Raw genomic sequence first — 23,480 nt, forward strand, 5'->3', positions numbered from 1 at the left:
TAACGCCCCTAATTCTGAAATTCCCCCTTAGAAAGTGGGGCTAGGGAAGGGGGTTGGAAAGTAGGGAAAATGAAAGATGTAAATAAGTAAATAGGGATGACTTTTAGCAGGATATGGGATTATTTCACATATTGCAATTTCGACACAATTTACTCCCTAGTGAAACATTAAGACATATGTTGGGGCTTTAAAATGGGCAAAATGGGCGTTTTTATATCAGCACTGCTACTCAAAATTCTGTCCCTCACTTAGTAGTAGCACAACTAGTGGTAGTTATGTGCTAGCTAGTTAGGTAGTGTCGACAACAACACAGCCAGTAGTACTACATAACACCATATCCACACCAGCTACATACCTATAGATACAGGGCTGCTTATCTGGGCTAGGCTAATGAGAGACCGATTTTCAACAAAAATATCCAAAATGTTACAACAAAGGAACTAAATTGGACAATTTAGCAGAAAACATTTGTCCGATTTTTAATCAAAAATAGTTCAAATCTTGAAATATTTATAATGAAAAAAAAAATGTTGCAGACATTAGACGCAGAACATAAATGAACAACAAATTTAGAAGATAAAATATTTAGTTTAAAATTTTTGATCAATCATCAATAGAAATGAAAAATCGTAAAATAGTTTCAATGTCACTTTGGAGGTCAAAATACTAAATATACTACCAAAATCAAAGTTTTAGTATTGCGAACAAAAAATCAGTTTATTTTTTTTTGTTTAAATGACCTAAGGAAATAGGAAAGGTCAAACTTAGCTCGATCAAATTGAACTTCGGCTAATCAATGCGTACAGGGAAATGTACTCGGGCTGTGACTAGCAAGCGATGGATAGGCAGATAGATAGATAGGCGGGTAGGTAGGTAGGTCTCAATCAAAAGGGCCCCGGGTTAAATTGGGGTGGGGTAATTGATACAGTGAATCGGAACTGAACAAATCAACCCGTACCACAACGGGCACGAGGGGAGGGGAGATTAAATGAGTGTATACACAAAATAGAGTACAAAATGGCTCCTTTTCAGTTATGTTCATCGCCTGACAAAACAATCGAGCATTGATTTTTAGTACCAGGAATCACCGAGGGTTCAACGCGTTCTATTATGACATTGGGCTTTACGTATGTAGATGAGGTTTATAAATATGTGCGCAGTTATGCAATAAGTTGCGCAATGTAGCATGAGTTATTGCTGTTGAGTTACATAAGGAAGCATGTGATGTTACGCAATGTTGAGAGAAGGAGGCTGTAAGTGACATGTGACCAGGTGAATTTTATATCCACATCCGATGACAATTAATTCTCATGACAGCTAACGACACAACCCACCTTGCCGCCATCACTACCCATCTATTCCCCTCTACCCTCCCATCGCTCCCTTTCTCTCCCCTTGTAAAAGACCCGCCCGCCCACTGGGCTGGGCGCAAATGAGTGAGACCGTCCTCTCTCTACGTACGTAAAGGAGCACGTGATATATCACATCTAAAACCCTCCTTTTGGTCGCTCACATTTTGTCAGAATAAAATCAGAATAAATAATAAATAAACAAAAAAAAATAAAATGAAAAATTATTTAAGACGACCAAACAGAACTGTCTACAGAGAAACAACAAAAATGAAGAAAATGAACGACGTTTGTAAAAAAAATTAACAAAAGGTCAAATAGTATCAGGGCAACTTAGAGAAAATAGAAATCGTGAAGGAGGATTCAAAATCTACCAAGAAGTGCATGTTTGCAGAAATCTGTAAACCTTTTATCGAATGATAAGTTAATCCACAAAATACTGACTAATCCACATTTCTGAGTTGGCCAAGTTAAGTAAAACACGATTTTATCTGGAAAATAACAAAATCCCAATTTGTAGATGATTTATTTGGTCTGAAACTAATAATTAACCATGTAAACACTCATTTCGGGGCCCTTAATCAGATTAAGATTGGGCAAATCTAGGAACAAATTACTTTTGTTTGTTTACACTTTCGAATCCAAAATACACATTTGGTTTGCTTTACTACCAAAACTTGAGTTCTCTGCTTACAAATGGCGTACAAGGCACAAACATGGCTTTTCTAGGGAATCCCGAAGTTTTATTTTTCAGCTGGGAAAGAACTCTGGGAAAATTGGATCGACATGTAATGACAACATCAAGTAATTTGAGATAATTGGAAACAGACCAAACTGACAGCGCTTAATTTGAAGTTTGACTGAAACAATTTGCCCAAATCAAGGACGATTTAAGCCTTCGGTCACCAAATGTCATAAGCACTTAGCTCCCTAGATTCACGTCGTCAAAATCTTCCATTTAGGGGAAAAGAATCATGGATCAATTTGAACTAATATGCGAATAACGGCTTATTTGTTAGATTTGGAAAAATATGGAAATGTTAATGAAAATGTTAAAAATGAAAATACAAGGTTTTCCTGTATGTGACACAATATGGCGTTTGAGTGACAACTTGAAAACATTTTTGTGACCGATTTGTATACCAGTATTATGATTCATAGGAAAAAAGATCAATTTCATTTAAAATAAAACTATGTATTAAAACTCAGTGCTTCTTAAAAATGCGGTTCAATACTCTTAAAACATTTGCTTGAAACCTGCAACTGAATTTGAGCGAGAAGTGTGAATAATTTTGTTCTACTTACGTTAGGTGTGAAAAGTTTACTGATTGACAGATGTGTTGTCTGAACAGACTTGATAAAAACGCGGCAAATGAGTTAGATCAAAGCGGAATTAGGGCGAATTTGATTTGAGTGACAGCTGAACAAGGCGTAGACAGTCGACAATTGTCGGCGTTGTCCGTTAAATTAGTGGACGCGGTTTTGTTCACTGCGCGCTACGCTGTATCAAGGTGTCACGGCGAAGAGTTGACAGTTGAATAAAATTGAAAGACACGTGTCAAAAATTGTCCATAACGTAATCCAAAAGCAACGTTGAACGGGGAAAGGGAAAATCAAAAAGCTGGATTGGAAAAAGAAAAGTAGCAAAATAAACAGACAGCAGTACAGAAAAAGAAATTCTCCAATGCGTAATCCTCTAATAGTGAGGCAAGGCAGTAAAGAAAGAAAGCTAGGAATAAAAAAGGCGTAGCTGAAAGCTGGCAGTTAAAGCACAATAAAGCGTCAGTTACAGAGCGGAGCAGCCGCAATAGTTGTTACGTAGCGCTACCACTGACGCTACTAGTAGCACTACTGCTACTATTAATACTAATACTAGTGCAGTTGTTACCGCTGTTACTAATAGTAGTTTGTATCTTTTACTCTTTTAGCCTTGCCTAACAGCACAGAGGGGTGGATTGTTTTTGGGTGTTGGATTTTAGGGCCGGGACGCAACTAACTCAGCCTGCCTGCTTACAGAGTGATTGTACGTTGTGTGTATGTGTGCGCTATTAAAGTTGAAATGAGAGAGCTCGAACAAAATAAAATATTGCACAAATTGACAATCTATTTCTCAATTTTATGCCTGAGCTGGGCTGTCTATCGCAGGCATAGGCAGGCAGCCAGCCAGCCAAACTGCTTTGACGCTCTCTTTCTCTCACTCGCTAACTCACACACTCACCGCTCCTTTGTATCCAGTCTTACAATAATAATACTAATGTGTTTTCTCTTTCTCTCTATCTCAGTGTATGTGTATGTTTATGCATGTGTGTGTAACCTTGTGCTATGCTCTGGGCCAAGGCTTGAAGTCTATACTAAACTCCAAGTCAGTCAGTTAGCTAGTTAGTAGTTAGTTAGCTGAGAGTGTTTGTATTTGTGTACTTCATTTCATATGACTTTTCTATCTTTTTCTGTCTTGCCGCAATAAAGCTTGAAATGAAAAGAAGAATGAGAGAGAAGAACAGTTGGCAATAAACCAGAGAGAAGAAAAGGGAAAGAGAATATTATGAAAGTTGTAAATAAGATCTAGATCCCGCCTCCTCCCCAGTTCTTCTTCTGAATGTCTTCTTCAAACAGATAGAAGTCGGCTCTGCTCCTTCTGTCTTTAATTTGACTTGACTTGAAGAGATTACAAGAACAGAACACCTAGTACATTTTTCACAAGGTTAGTTAAATCGAATTTTCGATTGCATCCAACTCTTAGTAATGGATTATCATTGGACTATGTAATTATTTATCGTCTATCCTTTTTAATTCTTTCAAATTTCTATGGAAATTTTTTTGCAAAAATTTTGGCAATTTCTAAGGAAAATTATGGAAAATTTTTGGCTGTGACCTAATTTTGACCAAAACGATTTAACCCATCAAAAACCACAATGACCCTTAATCAAATTTTCAACATCCTTTTCATAATTCAATACTAATTGACATAAAACCGGTAGTTTGCTTTTTTTGACAACCTTTCAAGAAAAAATTCACACCAGAATTGACAAAAACTAGTACTATAGTGGCTATATTTGAGAGTGATTGCAGATCGTCGAGGACTGTTTTCGATGGTTTGGACTATCGGCTAATAGTTGCCAGGGTTGAAATAGATTGACTTGAGCGAGGCAGAGTAAATCAACTAACAGTTTGCTACTGTGAGGTATTTATTGCGCTGGAAGACACGAAACGATCGAGGAGCTATCCATTCAATCCAGTCAATCTGTTCATTCCTTTCTACTGCCTACCCACTCTTTAAAATAGCCCAAATCCCACCTTTCTAAACCGAAACATCTCACAGCCGAAATACGACATTGTTTAAGAATTATTAGTAAGTTTTCTGCTACTTAATTTTCGTTTTTTTTGTACATAATTTAACATAAAAAACTTAAGCAATTTTGACTTCAAAAAACTAAGCTATTATAGTTTTCGCTTATTGGAACCGTTAGGCTAATTGGGACTAATATGGCGCATTCGGCTGTAAGAGTGTAGGTTGTGACAAACTGTGCCTATATTTCTGTCGTTTTGGCCCAGTTTTACAGCTACCCCCACCAGAAAATACTGGAAACAACAATAACAACGGTTGGATAGGTGGAAAAGGGTGGAAGGAATAGAGATAGATAGATGGGAGGAAATAGCACCAGAGATTATAGTAACAGTCGAGGCCATGTCAAATTAGCCGATAACGAGTTATCACTATAATCCAAATAACTGCGAAACTAAAATGTTTCCAGTCCATATCGAGATGGTTTCAGTAGATATTCATATCAATGCAGTGAATATTGTGCTACATTTTCGGCCAAGTGAGAAATGTTCAACTTTAGGCTATTTGCAACAAATATGCCAGTTAGAGCTTAGCAGAGAAAGGTAGGCAGGTAGTGAGCGAGTGAGGGGGTTGTTTTATAGCAGTAGTGACTGGGTATAACTTGAATTTGCAATTGATAGTCCGGGCGGGCGGGCGGGACAAGCAACAGTAGCAGCTAGTAGTTAAATAGGGTGGAGGATAAAATGACTGGGAAATGATAGGTAGGCAAACACCAGCAGAATCAAATACCCCCCCCCCCCCCCCCCCCCCAAGCCTCACCACAATCCCGCACGTGCGCTGGACTGTAGCACACAAACCGTGAAAACAAAATTCCGGAATATCCCAGTTTCACAAAATTTCAATGCCCACTCCCTCCCCCCCCCCCCCCCCCCCCCCCCCCACTCTGCTCTATAACTAAACAGCCGTGGCTTCATTCATGCCACATAAAACAACCTTACGGCTGTGACTATTGCCAATAATATTGCCACCACTTGCCAACTATAACTGGTTTGTTATAACCCGTTATTAACTTATTGGTTGAGCCTACTACCGGTTATTAACTCACATAACTGTTATGGGACGGACAGACCACGATTTAAAGCGCCTATTGACTACCGGTGAAAAGCGTTTGGTGATTATAACTAACCCGCACACTGTTACCGGATATGCTAGTTATCCTAAGGGCCAGTCTTATACAGTGTAAGGACCTTAACTAGGGCAGTTGTATCAATTCTAATAGAGAGAATGTACCATACCGAGAACGATGATGTTTTTTTCAACGTTAAAGGACAAAAATGAGATTTTAAAGATATAGAAGAGATAGTTTTGTTTTGCAAAATTAGATGCGGCGAAGGGGGGGGGGGAGGTATGGGGCGGGGTGAGGTTATGAGTCTGCTATATAAAAAACACAAACGTAAACTGCCACTTATTTCTCGACAATCATTCATATAGTAATGCAAAATTTAACTAGAATCGAATTTAATAGGAAGCGGTATCCCGCAAGCTTTAATTTGGAGAAAAACAGATTTGAAAGCTAACAAGGAAAGGTCCTCTTAAGTAATTAACAATTCAAATTTTGGAAGAGCGCTTTTCTGGTGGAAAAAAAAATTGTTGGGACACCGGCCTCAAGTTAAAAAAAATTGTGCCGTGGTTTACGTTAACTTATTTCCATAAAAATGTCTCATGACAATGAGTTTCTGTTCTAATCATTCAGTAACTTGGCTTCGATACTTTGCACATCTCCATGCGTATGAGCGCAGTAAGATCAGTTTCTTTCGACTCGATCTAATTGGGTTTTGTAAACTAATTGAGTTTACAAATTTTTCAAAAAAGAAAAGAAATTTAAAATTATAGTTTGCAGACACTTACAATTTTAATTCGATTGAGAGATTTAGGTCAAAAGAATTCTCAAATTTAAATTATTTACCGCTTTTGCTGTTTCAAAATTTTTGCAGACTCCATCTTGGTCAAAAGGCAAACGCTTTAACGAAAAGGAAGAAACGAAAAAAATCAGGATAACAACACCACAACAGCGACTCAAAACAAGTTAGCCTAATCAATAGAGATCAATAGATTTAAACAAATATCTAATTTAATTCAATCTCACCGCGAATAAAAATGATAAGAAAATTTTAAAATTTGGATTAAAATCTGTCCAATTTCTCAAATAATAGTTATCGCAAAGCATTGGGGTTTGACTTTTAATTAAAAAACGGGTTATATTATGCATAAAAATGACATAAATCATGATTGATACAAATAATCAGTTTCGACTCTTTATTGGCAAAAGGTTTTATGACCTCTCATCAGTGAGTTGAACATAATTTTAGGAGAAAAAATGAGAATTCATCAATAACACGTATAAAAGAAAGAAAAATTTAAAAAACAAAACTGAAAGCACTATCAAATCCTAAACGTTTATTGAATTCGAATAATGAAACCTGAAACAAAAGAAGTGCAAAAAATGATATACACTCACGATGGAAGGAAAGGGGTCTTTCCCCCACTCCCAAATACTATATAGCCGAAATTTAGGCACCCCCCAAAAATTAATGTCTGGATCCCTTCTGAACTTCTGAAAAGGTTATTCAATTTTAATAATAACATGCCAGGTAAAATGGGTAGAATACATCGACACGTATAAACAAATCAAAAATGAAAAAAAAGATACAATATATGATTTTACTAAAATTGAAGGCACGATCACATCCTAAATGTTTATTGAATTCAATTAATGAAACCTGAATTACAAAAGAAGTGCAAAAATATGATATGCACTCACGATGGAAGGGAAGGGGGTCTTTACCACTAGTGCCCCCACCCCTAGTCCTGTATACCCAAAATTTAGGCACCCCCTAAAAGAATTAATGTTTGGATCCCTTCTAAAAGTTATTTATTTTATTAATTACATGCCGGGTATAGTACATCAACAACCATATTTGCAACAATTTTCAAGAAAATAAGAGTATTAGAACCCATTACGAAGCCCGTAACTCCAAAAATGTGGTAAAAACAAATTTTTGCTGGATGTTTACATTATATGCAGTGCTCTATTACTATGCGGGCATTAATTTCAACCTTCCGCTCTTTTAAAATTATCTAAATGCCTATTCGCACGAAACTAAATTTACATGCATTCAAATGAATACAAAGTGTCTTTACATACACAAATGGGGTGCCTAATTTATAGGGAGACTAGCGGAAAAGATCCAAGGAAAGCTTTAATTTGGAAACAAAAATTCGTAGAAAATTCGAGAACTTTTTAAGAACTTCGATATTCTTCGGAGCTTATTTAATCTCTAATTTGGGTGATAAGTGAAAACGCATTTCACAAAACCGTTACGCCTAAAACAAATCTGCTGCAAGCTTAACAACACAACTGAAAGCTCAAAACTCAATTTACACTAAATAACAGTAATATTCGAGCTTGAAGGAGAGATTCTAAAATCAAAAACTGGATTTTCTCTGGACAATAAAAAACAATCTCAAGCAAACAAGACCATTTGAAAGTTGCTTCAGTTGAAGACAACATAACAAAGGGCATCTTCACATATACAAAAGAAAAGTTTTCCAAAGTGTCTTCATTGCCTAGAATTTGCTATAAAGCCTTCAAAAATGACACAAAGGAAACTTTTTAATTAAAATAGTATCTTTTCGTCAAATATATCGAAAAACAGAAAAAATATTTGAAAGCGTATGCGTAAGAGACGTTGATAGAATTATATTAAGTTACAAAACACCACTTGCTTGAACTATCAAAACTGAAAACGAAAAAAAAACGGGAACACTTTTATTATTATTATGTCTACTAAGTTTTTTGTCTAGACTTAGCACGGATACTAGGGAGCAGGTTTAAGACGAAAATCATTAAATGCCTTGTTCTTCACAGACATCAAAACGTCATAAATTAACTAATTGCAAGCCATTTCTCGAAAGAATTATTGTTCCCAAATTTTTGATATTTTTACTATTTTAGAAGGGCTGTAATATTTATTCACGGCTTTAAAACAGAATTGGATTATACAAGTTGTGGAATGATTTCTGAGGTACATAGAGAGAGACAGAGGGGAGGGGGTGATAGAGAACTACGCAATAACATTGTGCATACAAAGACACAAGTTCACCTGCCGGTATCAATGATTGATTCTATGGCCATGAATGATTCAGTGCTCAAACAACTCCTCGAATTAATAAACACAAACACATCGTACCTACCTGCCTCGCCGCCTCCACCATCAAACAAATAATTCCTTCACTCACTCACTCACTCTCTCAACCGACTCAAGACAAATGATTTATGACTGGAATCATATTTGTATCGTAAAAACAACAGCAACAAAAACAGTCACAGAAATATGTTCTGATGCAAAAAAAGTCAAGCGTTTAGTCAAATGTAACTTTTTCAAAAAAAAAACAATTTCAAAATTCTTACCTGTTAAATTAGGGTCATCCGAATTTTCAATTATTATGCGTTTTAGTCAAAGTATATCATGCGTCAGAAAAACCTATGAAAACTGCATGTCATTCGTAAAACAACCCGAAAAATTGGAAGCGATCAAATTAACGTAATTTCAATTTTAAAAAGCGCCAAAAAGCAAAATAAAGCAAGGTTCCAATTTATTTTTAAAAACATTAGTAAGAACATTACCAAAAATATATTAACTATAAAAACAACAAAAACGAGTTTGGAGTCAAACGCTACCCATGATTTTAATCAGAAAACTAGTAGTTGCCAAAGCTCTCTTTTGGCATAAATTCTCTCTCAGAATGTCATTATTTTCGCCGAAAAAAGGTTTGCAAAATACAAATTTTATCTCCATCAAAGAATCAACTAAAAAACTTTAGACATAGACAGAACAGATCAATTAATTCAATCAATTTTTACACAACTTCAACATAGTCCGATGTGAAACTTTTGTTTCTGATATTCTTGCTTATGAAGTTGCGAAACAAGCATTTGAAAAGCCAAAATATTTCAGGATAGCAATTTGATGAAAAAAGTTAACAAAATTCCAATAATACGTGCAGAATATACTTGTTTTTTGACGTTCTGAGTTATTAATAAATCGAAACGAGACCAGTGAAACTATTACTAAGTCACACCGGAAAGCAGTAAGTTAAATGTCTTCAATTCAGAACCGTACCTGATCTTAAAACCCGATTCAATATTATATAGTATCACGAGTTTTCATTCTTAACAGACCAAAGTGGGGAGAATAGAAACAAACTTTGAAATGAAATAGACTGATGAAAACTGATTAATTAAACTGTTGATCTGCTGTTTTAATAAACTTAGTCTTGGTAACCAAGTTATTTGTTAATTCAAATACCAAATTTATTGTTAGACATTTGAACTATTGGGCTGTAATATTTGACAGTTTTGATCTTACTGCTATATTAACGGATTTAAAAAATCACGTACAATCGTGAATTTAAAAAATTTGCCAGAAATTTCAAAACTTTTCACAGAACAACTATCTTAATCCGAAAATGCTGCCATGTATCTCTATTCCTGTTTCTGAGAATAAATTACCTCCAATTGTTTAATTAAAAAAATGAAGTTTTAATTACATTGAATGATCAAATCATTTTTTTCTGCAATCAAGGGCAGTCTGCAGTTTTCTACATAAAGACACAGCGAAATGAGATCTACTGTGAAAAAACAATTTATCAAGAAACCAATGGTTTCGACTTCTGTGACAAACTTTTTTATTGGAATCATAAAATATCTCTATCCTGATTTGTCTTTAACCAGAATTCAGTGTTTTTGTTCTGTATGTTTAGACGAGAAGCTAAATCTACAGATTTAGGCGAGAAATGAGGATATTATCCAAAAAAATACTGCTTGTAAATTGTTCTCAGCGAAAAAAAAAACGAAACCATCAATAAAAATTTGAACATCAAAACAACATTTTTCCCAAAACTTCTGATAACGTGGATTTTTTTTAAATGATTACTCCTATTGCTACTGAAAATAGACAACATTTACCAGTTTTCGACAATAAAGAGTTTCAGGTTCACTTACTTTTTAGAGTTGACAAAAGAAGTTTCTTTAGTCACTTCAGCACTTCAAGTCGATGAGAAATAATTTTCGAGATACAATTTTCTAATAATTGAATGTCAAATTTATCAATGCAAAAATGGTAAACTCCTCCAGATAAAGAATTTTTTAAATCGTTTAGCGTTGAAAAGCTATATTACAAAGTTAGACTATAACAGGAATGTTTATCTGTAATTAATCCAAACCAAATAAATGAAAAAAAAACAATTAATCTCGAAACGATTCTGGCAACTTAGTTCGCCAAAGACTGATTCGAAACTAAATTGCAGAATACGACACGAAACGTAAATGAAATAATTTCGATAATTGAAGAGCGTAATGTCGGTTCTTCCTTCGTTGAGATGGCACAATTTTCTTGATGTTGACAGATTATTGACTGGTACCCTGAAACAAACATTTTTCAAAAATGATAATTTTCAATATTTCAGTGAATTGTATAAAAAAAATCGTTCACCCACCTCAGAAAATTGCAAAATTATAGCAAAAGATTGTTGCTTTGATTAAGCATAAGACAGAAAGAAACCTAATGGATACGTGATAATTTGAAGAGCGTTTGAGTAATCAACATTAGTGATAAATTGTAGCATCATTTGAGAGAACCGATTAACGATTAAACATTAGCAAATCAACACATGCTTCGACAAGTCACATAAATAATGCAAAAAACAAGATGCAAATATTTTCAAAAATTAATTCAACTCATCATTTTTATCTATTCGATGTTTTAATGTGCTAGTTAATTTTGCCTGTCTTTACGTGAATGAATAACTAAATATACAATCTATAGCTTCTCTAACAAATTATTATCTACAATTCTTTTGTATTAAAACGCATTCATTCACTATAAAGCTAGCTAATGCCTATTGTTGAGTTATATAATTTGTGTTGTTTTGTCGAAAAAAGGGAATATTTTGACGAATAATTTATTATAATTTGTAGATTATAATTGGCGTATTATATGCTCATTGATCTTAACTTTACATTGCTCAATTGCAAAACTCCCAGCACGAAACGGCTTAAGTACAAAATGGGCGTCGATGCGAAAATATAAATAGCCATTTCAATGATTGTGTAACAATTTCAAAATTTTCAAGTGCCAATTTTGGATCACTAGTTCTAGATAACAAATTTTTGAAAAAAAAACCTGCAAAATACAACAAACCTGCACAACAAATTTGACAAAATGACAAGCTAATTACCTGTGTTGAAGCGCTGATTAATAAACCAAGATTTCAGCAAACTAATTATGATAAACTGAAACTTCCAAGAATTTGATAAATTTGGGAAAATCTTAAAAACATAGGAAAATGGCAGAAAATGGAGTAAAAGTTTGACAGCAAAATTTGGTAGAAATAATTTTGCTCGAAGTTTAGGTTTTTGTCCAGAGTTTGAGGGTTGTCAAAAGTAGGTTTTGCTGGATCTAGTTGTCAGTGTGTATTGTCATATTGTTTCTTTTTATTTTGTGGTTTTGGTGAATTGAATTGTATTGAATAGAATAGTGTATAGGAGTAGTGGTAGTAGTACTAGTTGTAGCTGAAGGAGCGAATGAGTGAAAGAATATTATAAAATATAAAATGTATGATAGATATTTTGATCGATTGAATCTATCTTTCTTTCTTTCACCAGTAGCAAGCGAGTAAGAGAGAGAAAGAGAAAGAAGGTTGTTGTTGTTGTCTATCCCCCCATATTGCAGTTGTCTCTTTCATATTTCTCTTACATACTCAATTCTGATTGGTCGAGAGCGAGCGAGAAATACTATTAGACAAGAGAAGTGCAGCAAACAGAAACTGAAGTACAAAACAGCAGCACAAAGAATTATTAATAATAATATTATCATGAAAGGAGAAAAAAATTATAATTCTTTACTGAAGTTGTACCGACTAGTCAGTTTATATCAGTTATAATATCAATATCATGATTCATTATTTTCATGGTCACTTTTGTTCAATTAAAAGGTACATGAATGGTTTCGCTCTTCACAAACCAATTTTAACGGCCAGAATTGAGAGACAGATGAAAGGTTGTTCACCATGAACTAATTATTATTAACTTGAGCGAGACCGTTTGTGTAATTTTTAAAAACTCGAAATTTGATCAACTTGTCATTGAAAGTTACGAAAAGAGGCAATGACTCTTTCAGCAAATCATGACACTTATGCCATAATTTAAGAAAAATCGATTTATGAAAAAATCCATATGAACACACGAAACAACCAAAAAACGGACCATCGGTACTGTGCGTTCGCGTAGAAATTACCAACCCGTCATATGCCAAAAATATCAAACTTTGAAACGATAAAGGTTTAACCAGGACGCAAATCTACAGCCTATCCATACTTTTTTTTTGTTCCGACCCACCTTAATAGGGGAGTAACTAAATGCTCAACTGGGTTTTCTGTTCGGTCAATTTTCGCCAATCGACATATTCATCGTACAGATATGCGAAAGATATCATTAGAAAGCCTGTAAAGCGTAGAAATTAAAATTTAAAAGAATTTTTTAAAAGATTTTCAAGATTTTTTTAAAAGAAATTTAAAAGGAGTTAGTAGTAGTAGTAGTAGTTCAGGCTTCTGCAATGCACGGGTTGAAGCACCCTTGTTGATCGTTATAAATGGGATAGTTTCGAAATAGGGTTACAGTTTTTGCACAGGCAGCAAACTCTCCAAGTGCACATGTCAATTTCGTTAAAACTTCGAAAAAAAAATTTCCAATAAATGTCGCTGATCCGATATTTTATATTTTTGTTGTCTGTAAGGTCTGTGTGTTTGTTGACAATATTATAGAGATAGGCTGTTCTCGACCAGAAATTTTCGTCGCTTTTGAATAATCGTCTTTTCGTAAGTTTGATTTCACATTTCGCGCCTTGTCTCGTCCGATTAATGTTGTTGAAATGTATATACTTTTCTATGGCAATGTTGTATTTATTTTTTATGAGATCACATAGTAGTAATAAGCTGTGAAGTTCGAAGTAAAAAGATAGAGGTAGAATTTTCAGTTTGATTAAACGCTCCTTATATGTGAGAGAAGAACCTATTATCCATTTCGTCGCACTTTTTTGGATTCTTTCGATGAGTACTAGATCGCATTTAGACGGATACCACATTTGACAGGCGTAGGATATAATTGGTACAATGTAACCCTTGTATGCGTTTAATTTAACTTGAGGGAGAGTTCTGTGGTGAAGATTTCTTCTGATGTACCAAAGTGCTTTAAGAGTTTTAGAGGCTCGTGTGCTTGCGTTTTGATGCCAAGTGAGGTTATCACAAACTTGTATTCCGAGATCTTTTTGATGAGACGAGATGTTGACAGTTTCATTTTTATTGTAAAGAGCGAATTTTTCTTGAAACAAAGGATCTTGCATTTGTTTTCATGGAGGCGCATTTCGTTGTTATTGCACCATTCATTTAATTTCTGGAGAGCAATTTGAAGTTCATGTTTGTTATTAGAGAGCAATTTGTAATCATCTGCATAACCGTAGGTTTGACTGTATTCGATTTTTTGTGGTAAATCATTTATGTAGACGAGAAAAAGTAGTGGCCCCAGGATTGAACCTTGCGGTACAACGCTAGTGACGTCACGAAGGCTCGACGTTGAGGTTCCAATGCGAACACGTTGTTTTCTGTCGTAACAGTAGTTGGCTATTAATCTGAGCGCTTTTCCCCCGATCCCTGATTCCGACAGTTTTGCAACAACGCTATGGTGGGGTACTGTATCAAACGCGTTCTGGAAATCTAGGTAGAAAACGAAAAGTTCATCATGTGCAATTGAGTCGACTTCTTTGTGCAGTTGGTCTAGAAAGCATAACATTTGAATAATTGCTGAACGTTGAGGCCGAAAACCAAACTGGGAATCGTGAAGTGTTCCTTTAACGTGCTCATAGAGTTTGTTGAACATAAGTTTCTCGAAAACTTTTGAGAGGCAACATAAGCAATTAATTGGTCTATACATTTTGATTGCGGCTTAATCGCCCTGTTTGTGTATTGCTGTTATGTCAATGTTTCCGATATGCTGGAAAATTACCTTTATTAATGAATGTTTGAAAAAGTAGAAGTAATGATCTGCTTATTGTTTTTGATAGGTTTTTCAGAAATAGGTTACTTATATCATCAGGGCCGTTGGCTTTACTATTATCAAGTTTATTTAGTATACTTTCAATTTCTTTTTCTGAAATATCAAAGCGATAAAGAGCTTTTTCTTCAAAATTGAACTGGTTCTCAACTTTTGATATTTTTGAATTGAAAACAATCTGGAAAAATAAATTGAACAACTCGGCTTTCTCTTCATTGGTGTTAGCAGTTTGTTCATTTAGGTGCATCTCGCTTGGAAATGGTGTGACTTTTTAATTGATCGTAAATTTTACTGAATAACGCTGAATTGACGTGTTGCGAAAATCTCGCCTTCATAGATGACTTGATCGTTTTTACAAAGTGTGTTGACTTTTCTTCGAGACAATCTATTTTGTTTAGTGTGCTTGGAGCAGGACTTGGATGGGCAATTGCTTTTCGTTTCAAAGTTGATAGTTTTTTCATTTCATGGGATGTGCTTTTTGACACCCACGGGGGGAGCTGTGATCTGTGAGTTACTCTTGGGACATTTTGATCGAAAAGGCGATTGAACCATTCATACCACTGTTTAAGAAGTTACGGAGGTTTAAAAGTTTCGGAACATTGGCCTAACTTCCGTTGTTTTGTTCACACCTTTCGTAATTTTTGCTGAAATTTTAAAGTTTCATTGGTTCCAAATTTAATATGGAAGAGAGTTGCTGAATAGTTTGAACCAACTGATTTAGGCTGAAATAGTGACAACAAAGATGCTTATTAAAATGGCATCAAATAGGCTTATTATGCCTCCATTGTACAGTTTGACCGGTAGTACAGACAAAAACTTCTTACACAACCTTCGTTCTCTCAGATAAGTGACATTTTTACTCTCGTGTCCTACGAAAATGTTCCGGAACTAAAATTTTAGTAACCCTTCGCTATTTTAAAATGCTACTTATTTAGAAAGATACATCTTTTATTTGCAAAATGAACATTTTTGTTTTCCAAAAAAACAATTACGCTAGCATTTGGAACTATTGCAGTTTTGGAACTATTACGCTAGAAATCAGATTGTATTTTTGGTCTGTCCTTGTTATAATAATTCTTGCATTTTGTTATCTCAATTACAGGCAATTCTGTTTTCATTCAGATCTTGAAATCAGAAAAGGTCCCATTTATGATCAGATGAGTTACAATGAATAAACATCGCGTTTTCTGAGCAAAAATCATAGTTTCTAAGGCTTCGACAAAAAGTTTTCGTAAATTTTAATGAATTCTTGCGTTTTGCTTCATTTGATGTTATTTTTTACAGTCTTATGGGTGACTCTAATTATTCAAATGAGTCTTATGAGTGAGTTTACATCAGTATCTGATGAATTACTGAAAAAAAATATTTAATGCTTTCAGTTGATAAATAATGTTTTTTCGCTCTAATATCTCATTAAGTATCCGAAATTCAACATTTTTAATGAACTGACTTTTGTATCAAATAACCTATATTGGTACTGTTGGAACAGTTTGTTCTCTTAGCAGACAAGCAGCATCATCAAGACGGTTTTTGGTATAATTGTGGACTTTTCAAAAACTATTCTGATTCCAAAGGGGCGCTCTTACTTTAAAAAAAAATTTTTGCCTTCTTATGTTAATTACAGACCAGAATGGTTTCAAATAGAAACTCAATTGTTGACAGGTCAGATTTAATTGCAATTAAGGATCAATGGACATACATAAGTATTCAATAAGTTCTGCGAAAAACATATGTTTTTTTTGGTTTCAACACCGCTTGGGTAAAATTGTTTGTAAGACTTTGAGTTCTGCCTGTGTTCGTCTTTTTTTGTGGACCTCTGAAATAGTTTCTCTAATAAAATGTCCCATTCGCTTCCAAAGCAGTATCAAGTTATTCTATTGACTATTTTTTAGACGAAGGCTTTTATTGTTTTTATGACTTCTGCGTTCAATAAAATTGTTTTCAAAAAGAAAAATGGTTGCCAATTTTAATCTTATTTGTAACACTTTTAGCGCAATCTCAGCGAGAGAGAGAAAGAGAGAGAGAGAGAGAGAGAGAGAGTTTGCATTCGCTTTCAGTTTAATTAAAATGTAGTCTGCATTGCCGGGTAATCATGTAAATAGTTGTTGTTGGGCGATTATACTTCTTTCATAACTTTTTTTTTACTTCTGGACATTTTCCAATTTTTGAGGTTCTCTTTTGCTGTCTTGGAAGATTATCACAGTAATGGCACATTAAAAATAAGTGACTTATCACGTCAATGGCATTGAAAGACGGCACAAATGATTAGACTGAATAATTTTAGTGAATAGATTATTTTATAGGCTTCGACACCGTTTCCTCAGAGATGCTATTTCTGGATAATGACAGGTCTTAATGGCTTCGTATGAACGTGAAAATGAAGCCATTCAATGATTTCATTAGATAGCTTTTGGTTTTGATGACTTTAATTTAGTTGTTTTCAAAACAGTAAAAACGTATTTTTGTGTGAAATACTCTCAATAAAGTCCGTTCCCTTAGCTTCTATGTTGAAATTCAAGCCAAATTATTTGGCTCATTTTTTATCTGATTGAGTGTTGGTCGTAGTGCTTGTTGGTTTTATTTGAATTTGTTGTTTGTCTGGTCTCTTACTCTCCTTAATGAGAGGTATCCTCGAAACCCTAATGAGTTATTCTCTATGTTGAATAGTGGTTTGAGCTTAAAGCGATTTTTTAAATGGATCAGCAATTATTTTCGAGATATATGAAATTTCGAAAGTTGTCTATCTCTTCCTCAATTGGTACCTAATTAAGTCAGAAAAGTGGTCGGAACATTATGTGCAAACGCACATTACTGAGCCTTCTTTTTTGAAAATATACTTAATCTCACCACAAGAACGTGTTGGCCAGTAGATATAGAATCATTTCAAATTCCTAGATTTATTGCCAACAATTTTGTTGGGGAAAATCTATATGCAATGATGCTTATCACAGAATATGAAGGGGATAGAAGAACAAATTATTCGCAACTTTACTTTTACAGTAATAAACTTATACAGTTTTGGAGTTACTATTTTCTTCGAAACAAAAAAATTGCCAACAATTTAAAACTGTTAAGTGTATATCTAAACATTCTGAAAACCAAAACCTTCAAGACTATTTAGTTCATCTGTTGAGCTCAGGTACAATGCAAGAAAACAGTTTTTTGTCAGATGAATTAACAAAAAATTTACAAAAAAGAGTTTAGTTTCATTTCATTCAAACGTTTTCAACCTGTATGTGATACTTGTTGAATATGTTTTCTATTGTTCTGGTCTTTTCTCTGGACTAATTTCCGAGAAATTTGGGATGATACTTCTTATTACGTTCATTTCATATATTTACTAATTTCGTCAAATAATAGTGTGTTTTCAAAGGTTAAAGCGCGTGAAAAGTGAAAACATTTTGAAAACTTAAAACTCCATTATCTCATTGATAAATCAAAAAATTGAAAATGTCTCAAATTCATTTTTCCAAGAGCATTTTTCAGTGGGATGACTTTTGTATCTCTTCGATAAAGATCAGTCAAAATTGGCTCAGCAATAGGAAGTAGGCCTGTTTTAAACTTCCTAACCCACATTTCACAGGGACTGCAACAATTAATAATTCATTCAATATCTAAAACAATTAGGAATATTGCAATTGTTACGCAAGTGTTTAAATCCGTCATACTCACTTTGTTGAAACATTTTCGTATGATATTTTAGCGCTGCAAACACCTGGAAAAATTACATGCACATCAAAGAGATTTTCACATAGTAGTGTCGAGGAACATCGCTATTGATTGACTTCATTCCTTGAGGTCATACAATACAAATTATTACAGATACCATAATTAACATCACTCCGTCAATTGTCAAATTTTTGAAAAAGAAGCAAGGCTTTTAAGACTAAAGAGAATTCCTGAAAGTAATCGGCGAACAAATCGAACAGTCAGCGATAATAAAAATAAATAACCTATAATATCCACAAAACAAAGCAACCAAGAAGATGCTACCTACAACTAAATCTCCTAAATCATACCACTAATGACGCATAAAAATCTTCAAAATAAAAAGTGATAAAATTGAAAATTACATATAAAGAACATTTGTAAATGAACTGAAACTCTATATACGTGTAATTAAACACGCGAAGTCTCCAAAAAAATAAAACGTTGAATTGACATTGAAAATTAAGGCACTGCAGATAATCCTGTTGGCTAATCACTGAGGGAAGATAAAGAAAACGCCAGACGACTAAATACTTAAAGCGTTTATTTAAAGTATATAACCCATTAGGTTTTGTTCGTCAAAAAAAATGGTGAGAAGAGACAAAACAACGAGCTAAAGAAAGAGAAATCATACGAACATATCAGGATAAACGAAGAACAGGCCGTTGAAAGGATTGTCCGAGACAATATTTTTTAAATAATTTGGGATATTTTCGATCTCATCACACCCTGAAAAATAAGATTTCGGTAACTTCGCAACAATCAACATCTCTGTTATCCATAAGATGGATCAATTAACAACGTTTGCCTTATATTTTTTCAATGAAGATTTTCATATCAAAAATTTTCAAAATTTCTCAATTTTTGCAATTTTTACATCAGAAAATTAAAAGGTAGACAGGACTAAAAATTGAATATTTGCTAGGGGAAAGCAGAGAAGAAGTGAAGAGAAAAGTTTAGCAGGTGATTTTAAAAATTCACCTCGGGATTATCCGCAGTAAAATAAATTTTGTTTAATCATTTTACTCTCAGAGATGAGTTAAATAACCAAATGCTTAGTGAAGGAGATGCTTGCTTTGGTACCCTTCAAATTGATGATAATTTTTATCACAGCTAATTTATAAGAAAAAAAAACAAAAAAAATTCAAATTTCAATAACCAAAAATTCCAAAAACTTCAAAAGTTCGAACAAAGAGCCCAAGAAATGTCAAACTAAACCAGAAATTGCCAAAAAGTTTTTTGGCTTGTTTTTTAGTTTAAAGCTGCTTTGTCAACATCTAACAGCTTTGATAAGTCACAATTAGTGAAGTTATCAATCATGGGAGGATAAACAGTCAAAAAGTTTAACCTTTGTTTTTTTCTTCTATATTAATACGATGAACCCAATTTATGTTGCACGGGCAGAACTTGCAAAAAAAAATTGGTCCCACAATCTTTCGGTTTTAAGAGTTTTTTAATGAATAGAAAGTTATAAAGGAAATTCTATTTTTAAACAGTTGAGACTCCAAATCAATTTTTCTAAATAATTTTTTTTGCGGATTCAATTTACTAGAACCACACTAACGGAGAAAAGGCAACAAGAAAAACGAAAAGAAAACGCGAAAGCAGACAATAACTTTCTTTCGGTTTCAACAAAAAAGAATCCATAAAATCTGCTGGCATTTATATTCAGCCGAATAATTTTGAGAAAAAAATAACAAAAAAACTGATTTTAAAATGCCGAACAAGAACATTAAATTCTCGCGCGACCCAATTTTTTAATTCCAAACTTCCTTGCTTTCTCTCAATAACCAGAGGCGATAAAAAATGTAGTCTCGTTTAAAGTCGATCAACAAGATCAATTATCATCCCTCACAGAAAAGATAATGTGATTGAGATTGATAATGTGGTTAATTAAATTTGGCTCTCTGAGATAACAACTCATCATTTTGGAAGAAAATTCTTTTCTGTTAAACAACAGTAGTTCGTAAACAGGACACTTGTTCGCAAAAAGTATCTTTAAATTTAAGAAACTATAGAATATTCAACTATAGAGGAACTGAAAAAAGTCCTAAAACTCTACGTACGAGAAAAAGTTAAGCATCGAAAGAAAATGTAGTCCTACTGTGGTTACAAAATAGAAACTTCCAAAAAGTGCAAGTTTGTTTTTTTAAAGATCTTGCGGCAGTATTTACAATAGTCAACAAATACCATATGAAATTAGTACGCTTGGATAAAGATCGAAACTGAGAAAAATCCAAAAACGATTAACTGAACGAAAACACTGAGATTTGTTGACTTGAGTAGCCAGGAGCCCAAAAGACTTTTAACTTTTAAATGTCTCTTCTGCTCAAGAAAATCAGCAGCCAGATATGTAAGTTTTATACAAATAATAATTTGAGGAAGTTTAGCAGGAAAAGTACGATAAATCTATTATATATTTTGACAACACAAATTTCAATAAAAGACCAACAGTAACATTTTTTTCAGATCCAATTGGTTACGAGAAACCAAATCAAAGAAGTATAAAAAAATTGGGAACTTAAAAAGCAAGCGAAGAACCTCTGCAAGCAAAAAAAGCGGGTTTTGGCTACGAAGTGTTACAAGAAAAACGAAAATTGTTGAAAAGCCATCTTAATAAAGCTTCATATTACTCTTAAATCTAATTTAATAAGAAAAAGAAGATTGTCTGAGACAATTATTCTAGTTTGCTTCACAAACATTTCACCGTATCTTTCAGTCCCTCCAACAGCAGAGAATTTCAAATAAGAAGCCGGTAAAAGTTTCAAAACTTTTGACACACGAAATAGAAAACACAATCAAGTTCCCCAACAATATATTCTTTACTAGACAAGAAAGTTTGTAAATTTCGTTGACTAATCATCTGAAATCACTGATTTTTCGACATGAAACAAATTGCTGTGACATAACTCAAGTTTTTCCTTAAAACAAAAAACTTCCAAATGTGCAGAGAGCGACAATTTCTAGGTTACTGCTAATCAAAAATTAGGAACCAAACACTATCCAACAGTGGAAGCAAATTTGCTAGTATGAAATTGCACTTTAATAATTTACAAAGACACAGAAATTAACACGAGAGGACCATTTATGAACTTAGCCAAAGGAGACAAAGTCGTTGGGATTAAATTAGATCTGATATTGAAAAAATTCAAGGCTTATGTTTAGTCATATACAAAAGAAAATAACAATAAAAAACACATAAAAAATCATCTATGAGCCAAGCGTAACTAAACAATAAGAGAAAAAACTAAAAAAATTGTTAAATATTTTGGTTTGGGTACGTTCTCCAGCCTTTATATTTAAACATGAGTGCGAAATATAAATGGAAAAAACTTGAGCAGCTGCAGTTCTGAAGAATTCAGATCGAAACATAAGCCAATGGCGGACTTGAAATAATGCTTACATTACTTGAAGTAATGTTTACAAGCTAATAGCTGAATCGAACCATTGTTTACAACTAAGTATTTGCTCGAAGCAACTATTTCAAAAAAGTAATGATGCGGAATGTTTTTTAAAGTAGTTCATCTACATTATCTTAGCTGTGAGTCAAGTTAACGTCTTTTCAATCCTTATACTCTGTTTTCTTAACTAATTTTTTGGAAATTTTCATATCTCAGTGGGATCCAATACTATCTGGAAATCAGTCTAAATGTCAGCGGTTCCAATACTATCCGGAATCATTAAAAAATAGATAGGAAAGTAGTATTTAAAAAAAATTGAAAGTATATTGTGGTTCGAGGCCACCCAAAAAATGCTACTGAAATATTACTTATTGCCAAGAAAAAAAAATTTTCAGAGTGCTTTCAATAAAATACAAAAACACGACAAAGAAATAAAACACACGACAATAAAACACACGACAATAAAAGACACGACGATATAAAGTAAAAATTCAACAAACGTTTCTAATTTCTAGTTGGTGGCGGACAAAAAAGATCGGCAAGCAAACCGAATTTTGAAAAAAAAAGTTAAGCAAGCCGAAAGTTTTCGAGATAGCAATACTATAATTCGTCCCCTGTGGGCCAGTGGCCGTGCCTTCGTCGAATAATCGTTTCGAGATGTCCAGATTCCATCCCACAGCTGATGAGAGACATCGCCTCGGACAGCGGTCTACCGGGGCTCAAAATAGCTTGATCTCTAAAAAGGACCTTTTTTGTTTCTTTGGTGAGCCGGAATACATTATTAAACTAAAAACTATACGCTGTCTCGATTGTAATGGGTATCATTGTATTAGTTCGGAAAGATTACATAACTGTTACATAATATTCGGCTTGCATCTACTTCGACTGACTTTGCGTTCACCTATGTAGTTGAATTTAAAGTATTTTTTAAAATAAAGTTTTGCTAAAATAAACAAAAACTGCGATGCAATTAAATCTACCACGCAGAAAGCACTAATATCTTGAAGTTTTATCAGAAGATAACAGCTTAAGCATAAACAACTTGTGGTTGCCTTAACAATTTCTTTTGCGAAAAAAAACTGAAACCACTTTTTATCTTATGACAAACATTTCGTTGAAAGTCTATAAAGATTAAGCAAACATTTAAAAACATATAAAAGTCAAAGTTGAAAAAATGGCAACTAATAAATTTCACCTAAACATTGTTTTGTTTCCACTCAGCGACTTTTGGGAAAGAAATCTTTCACACAAAATACAAAGTTGACAATTACCTAATAAACAATTATCATTTTTGTAACTAACGTCCGAGGATGTCTTTCCCAAATTAAATCTGCTCGTTTTTGCTTGCAAGTGAATGTGAATTTGTTTTCATTTTATTAAAAATTTTTAAATTAGTTTATCTTCTCAATATTACCATTGACAATACTGCTTCATTAACATTATTCTAGATTTCATCAATCTGCTGTTTCATCAATCGTTCCTACTCAATCAAAGATATTGGGTTAGCTTTTACTAATCGTTTGATTAATTCAGCCAAAGTTCATTACAATTTAAGCTTTAGCTATTCTCAA

The 23,480-nt window shown here is 33.8% G+C and overlaps 1 protein-coding gene across 4 annotated transcripts in view; it reads right to left on the minus strand.

The window, feature by feature from the left end:
• The window catches only part of LOC142341531 (uncharacterized), a 114,972-nt gene that overhangs the window by 47,230 nt on the left and 44,262 nt on the right, over positions 1-23,480 (minus strand). The window contains exons 1-2 of one of the 4 annotated variants that reach the window (XM_075392531.1): positions 11,932-12,412; positions 10,697-11,116 (exon numbers count right to left, since the gene is read on the minus strand). The gene's annotated coding sequence lies outside the window, so the exon portion shown is untranslated. Of the gene's footprint in view, positions 1-2,654; positions 3,264-10,696; positions 11,117-11,190; positions 11,669-11,931; positions 12,413-23,480 lie in introns of those variants that run through there. The other 3 variants (XM_075392533.1, XM_075392532.1, XM_075392534.1) reach the window with 3 other exon arrangements.

This window comes from Convolutriloba macropyga, chromosome 6, assembly GCF_964194025.1.
Source record: "Convolutriloba macropyga chromosome 6, txConMacr16.3, whole genome shotgun sequence".
NCBI lineage: Eukaryota > Metazoa > Xenacoelomorpha > Acoela > Convolutidae > Convolutriloba > Convolutriloba macropyga.